Source organism: Cupressus sempervirens, chromosome 1, assembly GCF_028749045.1.
Source record: "Cupressus sempervirens isolate cs-2001-9-10 chromosome 1, ASM2874904v1, whole genome shotgun sequence".
Taxonomy (NCBI): Eukaryota; Viridiplantae; Streptophyta; class Pinopsida; order Cupressales; family Cupressaceae; genus Cupressus; species Cupressus sempervirens.
This window is the reverse complement of record NC_143118.1, coordinates 724,133,797-724,140,035: the sequence shown is the minus strand read 5'-3', so window position 1 is coordinate 724,140,035 and position 6,239 is coordinate 724,133,797.

Below are 6,239 nucleotides of genomic sequence, written 5' to 3'. Positions count from 1 at the left end.
CATGAAAGAAAAAATGCAACTTCCTTTGACAGACCTCGCATTACATGTTGGTGGCTAATATGTCATATAGGAAAGGTCTTGACGGTACTTTATTTAGGTGTCTCAAAAAGGATGAGTCTAGAGTCACTTTGCAAGAGGTTCACACCATCATTTGTTGGTCATAGTCCAATAGATTCACATTAGAAAAGAAGATTCTCATAATGGGCTATTTCTAGCCAACCATGAAAAAGGATTCTATTGACTATGAAAAAACTTACAAAAAATGTCAAATCCATGGAAATATTCTTCATTCACTAGCACAAGAACTCAAGCCTTTGGCCACACCATGGCCTTTCTATTAGTGGGTTTTTAATTTGATTGGTGCAATTCATCCACCTTCCTTTGGTGGACATAAATTGATCATCACCGCAACTGAATATTTCCCCAAGTGCGTTGAATCAACACCACTTGTAGACTCTACCAAAAAAAAAATCTCATCATTCATACTAAACCATATCATTTTTTGATCTATCATACATCATGCCATCCTAATAGATAATGCCTTGTATTTTAAAAATCAAATAGTTGATGAGTTATGTTAGGAATTTCACATCATACTTCATTATCAATCTATTATCCCCAAGGCAATGACCAAATAGAGGCTACCAATAAGAACATCATCAATATTATCAAGCAAAAAATCAATGATACTAGTAGAGATTGGAACTTACAACTAAACCCTACCTTATGAGCCTAAAAGAAAAGTGTTTGAACACTTATGGGTGCCACTCCTTTCTCCTTGGTCTACAGTAGCAAGGCCATTCTTCCATTAGAGGTTGAGATCCCATCATTGAGAGTTACCCTACGTAATATCCTATCATATGAAGACTATAGAGTGGTTTTCTTAGAATAACTAGAACTTTTAGAAGAACATCAATGTACAACACATGAGAATCTCAAAGTGTATTAGAATAGGTTGTCCAAACACTACAACAAAAAGGTTAAACCCCATGTCTTTAAAATTGGAGACTTAGTTCTCTAGGAAAACTCTAAGAATCAGGCAGCTAGATAGAAGAAAGGAAAATGGGAGGCTAATTGGATTGGTCCTTACATTATCATAGAATCCTTTGGGATTGGTACTTAAAAACTTTTAGATTGTGATGGAGAAGAACTAGTAGAACCCATCAACACCATCCATCTCAAGTGGTTCTACCTCTAAATCTTTGAGGAACACCTCATTATTGAAAAAATAAAAAATAAAAAATAACCAAAAACTCCAAACAATCTAGAAAACATTCCAAAAAAAATCTAGTACAAAAGGATTGAGACATATCACCTTTGGTTTTAAAAAGAGGGAGAGATAACATCTTTGGACTTCCCTAAAAAACACAAGTCTTTCAATGTGGAACTACAACAGGACATGGCCCAAACAACCTTCTCTAAGATTAATTTTTCTTATTTGTGACCTTTGCCTTCATCTCACATCGCTACCTAGCATAGTTGAGTTCATTTCACACATACCCAATTGAGAAACACTTGTCAGTTACAATTTAATGGTTTCTTAGCTTCAAACACAATTTGTAATAGTGGAGCAACCAACAAAACAATAACAAAAGGAAGATAGGAAACTCAAAGGAAACATGGAGTCTATTTATGTTCTAAGATATCATAGACATAATTTGTAGGAAAATCAATGCACATCTCAAATACTTGCCATGACCAATAGTTCCCAACATCCATTTTAGCCTTCATAAAATCCATTTGAAGTCCCAAAAATGCTTTTTTGACTCCATTGTCTCAAATATAGTTCTCTAAGTCCACTTTTAACCTTTTTTTGCCCACTTTTGGTCTCCCTAACTCTTTATGTGTTCCAAAATGGCCCTAGTTTATCTCTATATTCCAACAAATCTCACTGATATCCTCCTTTTTGTACCACTAGATAAAAATTGTCAAAAATATTAAAATTTTTTCAAAAACATTAAATTTTTTTAGCCTTCATAAAATCCATTTGAAGTCCCAAAAAATCCTTTTTTGCCTCCATTATCTCAAATATAGCTCTCTGAGTCCACTTTTAACCTTTTTTTGCCCAATTTTTGTCTCCCTAACTCTTTATGTGTTCCAAAATGGCCCCAATTATCTCCATATTCCAAAAAATCTCACTCATATCCTCCTTTTCATACCACCAGATAAAAAATTGTCAAAAATATTATAAAATTGTCAAAAAAAATTCAAAAATTGTCAAAATTCAAAAATAGTAAAAAATTACCAAAAATAGTCTTGAAATGTCAAAGAAAACCCACAACTCAAGCCAAAAAATAATGAACTCATCCCAAATAGGCTATTTAATTTTGCATAGATTATTTTTTAATTTTTCAATCTGATGATCCATTGATTTCATGCCAAGCTGGTGTCCGTCTATAATTGCTACTCCTTCAGGATAGGTTTGCGTACCTCAACCAGTTTTATATGAAATCAATGGTGAGGCCCATTATATTGAAAAATATTTAAATATTTTATGGTGTATTTTATTACCCTATTACCTTTGAAAAAAATAAATAAAGAAGAGCATCCATTTATTAAGAGGCAACATAGTTATGTCTTGAAACATCTCACTAGGTGTTGGAAAATTTGGCACAACACGAATAGCGGAGAAGGTTCTGATAGAGTCCCTTTTCTCTCCTTCTATCAAGAACAACAACTCCTAATGGATTTCCAATCTTATTTATATTGCAACAACCATGATTGATCCAACAACCTTTCAACAAATATATCAATATCATCATGAAAGGCCTAGATATCTGTCAGACTCTTTCATCATCCTCTAACAGGGGCTCATAATAAGTAAGCATATGTTTGAGGGAATGCAAGGTCCTAAAGGACCTTTTTTTGGGTTCCCAATGCCTTTTCATAGCCTTGTTAGCACCTTTTTGGCCCAGATGCCTTTTTTAAGGCATTATCTCACCTTTTTAGGCCTACCTTTTTCAAGGCCCCTCTAGCACCTTTTTAGGCCCAAATGCCTTTTTCAAGGCTTTTAGGCCCAAGCACCTTTTTCATGTCCTCATCTCGCCTTTTTAGGCCTAACAACCTTTTTCAAGGCCTTGTCTCACCATTTTAGGCCCAAACACCTTTTTCAAGGCCCCTCTAGCACCTTCTTTAGCCATCAAAGCCTTCCAAAGGCCCAAATGCCTTTTCAAAAGCCTTGTAAATATCTGTCTTAGCCCACACCTAGAGAAACATCCCATATTTAGCCTTAAGCTTATTTGTAAAGGCTATCAATATATACAAAATTGTGCCTTGCCATTCATGGTTTAACACTTCTGCTTGTTCCACCTTGTGCCATGTGGCTCTCAAATGTTACACAAGTTTGTACTCATCTTTCATTAAGAGCCCACACTGAAATTTAGTTCCCACACATAACTAAAGGTCAATCTTCCTCTATATATCTCATTGTTCCCACTTTTATGGAGATTGACAACATTTCAAATATTTACAAAGAAATTCCAAAAACACTTAAATATTTACACAAAATTCCAAAATCATTCAAATATTTACAAAAATTTCCAAAAACATCCACATATTCCCAACATGCCAAAACATCCAAAACATATCCACAAAATATGAAAAATAGAAATGGCAATGTTTATTTGACTTTAATCACATGGTTCATTAACATGAGCCCTGGTCACCCTTTTGCTTGCCACAAAAAAACAAACTTTTTATTCTATTATGAGGACAACAACAATACTACATTCAAATAACTTCTAATAGATCATTTATTCTAACCTCCCTTGGGGAGGTGGCAAGATAGGATGTCTGATTAGGGTCATTTTTGTAGACCAAGTCCTAGATGATGAGGCTCCTAGCATTAATCCTCCTTGCACCCACACAACATCAATGGGAATTGGAAATCTCTCATTGTACAATTGAGCGTTCAACAATCATATAAATTCCCTATCTACAAAATGAGCCTTTCATTACTTCTCACTAGGGAGTGACTGATGATTAAGCCCCATATAATAGGTGGTTTCTCAGTGTACTTTTACAGTCTATTATATATCCATAAATACATTCTCCACTAGCTTATTTATACCCAATATAGTGATTGCTCATTGGGCCGTATCTTACTCCTGTTGTATTTGATTAGTCACCATTCTCTAGTGCTCCACATCTGAGTCACTACTGTAACTACCTCACTTTTGACTCATTCAATGCTACTACTCTGACAACCAAAATGATAGGGTATTCAATTATGTAATTGCCTCCCTAAAAGACTCAGACTACACTTGTAATAACTCTTGTTCATTCTATGCACTTTCCAAGCCCACTTGCAACATTCTCAGTGACTCCTATAGTCTTTACATTATTGATCACTCTACCCATAGACCCACATAATTTCCCTCTACTCGAAACTATTCCACTTGTAGTTCTACTTCCAATGACCATACTCAAGCCCATTCCAAATTTGCCACCACCTTGAGCCAGTTCACTTCTATTTGTGCTCCATCATTGTGAGCTTTCTCCATTAGTGCCAGTAAAAATGTGACTTCCTACTTTGTATTATCTACCCAGACACTCTCTGTAGCCAACATTTTTCATAAATTCTCCACTTTAGTTGTCATTTGTACTCCACCTTTTGCCTTTGGTTGTGGTTCCATCACACTTAATCTACCCTCCCCCTCTTTTATTGACTTTTTCCCTACAATCCCGAGGCTAATCAACTGACTTACTACACTCATCACCTCACCCATGCTGACATCTTCTACCACTCTCTAAGCTTTTCCCATAGACTTATTTGGAGAATCCATCTCCCCTGCCTCTGTTGCTACTTTTGACATGCTCTTCGTCACCCCAAATGAACTATTCTCTACCTACATCATCAGTTTATCACCCAATACCACCTGTAATGCCTGCTAAACTATACTCACTGACAACATCATCAAAAATGAAAATGGTGTTTCTTCCACCTTGACTACTGAACCCTCAAATTGTCTTTACACCAATCCTACATAACTCAATTCACCCTGCTCATGAACTAACGTTTGAAGTTTAGACTAATACATTAGTTCCTTAGAGGTCTACCAAATGCATTTTTCCCTCCATCTTTTCCTCACCCATTCTCCCTAGCTAACATCACCCTCCTATTGTGACTGATCTAGTGAACCTGACATGCTTTCAACCACACACTTACTGGACTTCTCAAAATAACTAGGTAGCTGTGCTATCTCCTTTAACTTACTTTCTTTAACGTGCTTCCTTTTCTAAACACATTCCTCATCTATTTATAGCCATCACTTGCCACACCTTACACTTCACTTGTCTTTCCACACATTCACTCTATACATCCCACTGCACCAGTACCACATACACTTGCCATTCGACTATGACATTTAGATACCTTGATTTCCACCAATACATATCTTCTACCACAATCATCAGATCCCACTACTGAATCATCGCTGACACATCCCACACTTTGTTACTAGACTCCTACAATAGTTGCATACATCAGGAATTGGACAAATTTAACACTATTGTACACAACTGTTAGCACCATGGGTCCTTAAATAATATTTTTTCTATTGTTATGAGCTTCTAGTACCTTGATGATGTATTTGAATAGAGATACTGGGATGGAGCCATGACCTTTTATTTTCCCTTGGTTTTCACTATTTTTCTCCAGTGATCCTTTGCTTTTACACATTATCGGTGTCCACTTGTAAGTGCCTCCTCTCATTTGGAAGGAATGATATCTTAGGTGAGGTTCTTTATCTAACATGTGTTTGTTTGCATGTTTTTTTTCATTTATTGCAGCTATAGTTTCTATTCTTAATGGTTGTCCTATCTTTCATGTACATTGTTTTTGGTAGTTATTCTCAGTGTGATATGATATTGATATCACGATTAGCTAGTGGTGGTTGTACTATGTCACCTTTTATTTAGGAACTCAATGATTACATTTAATTTGCATCTCTTTACAAACTGTGACAATTAGTTGCATTGATCTAGTTTTCATTTCATCTTGGGTACTTTAAAAACAAATGGTTGGCAAGTATATAAGGATTACACAAGAAAACCTACACAACATCATTTAACAAATTAGGATTGGTATCAAATGATAGACAACAATATCAACACTAGGCGAGCTTTTTAAACACTCAACCATTGTGGACTTTGTCTCATCACAACACCACCGCCATGCATAACACTTCATTATCCCATAATATTTATTCCAACTATTGCATTGTGTGACTTTTGAATCT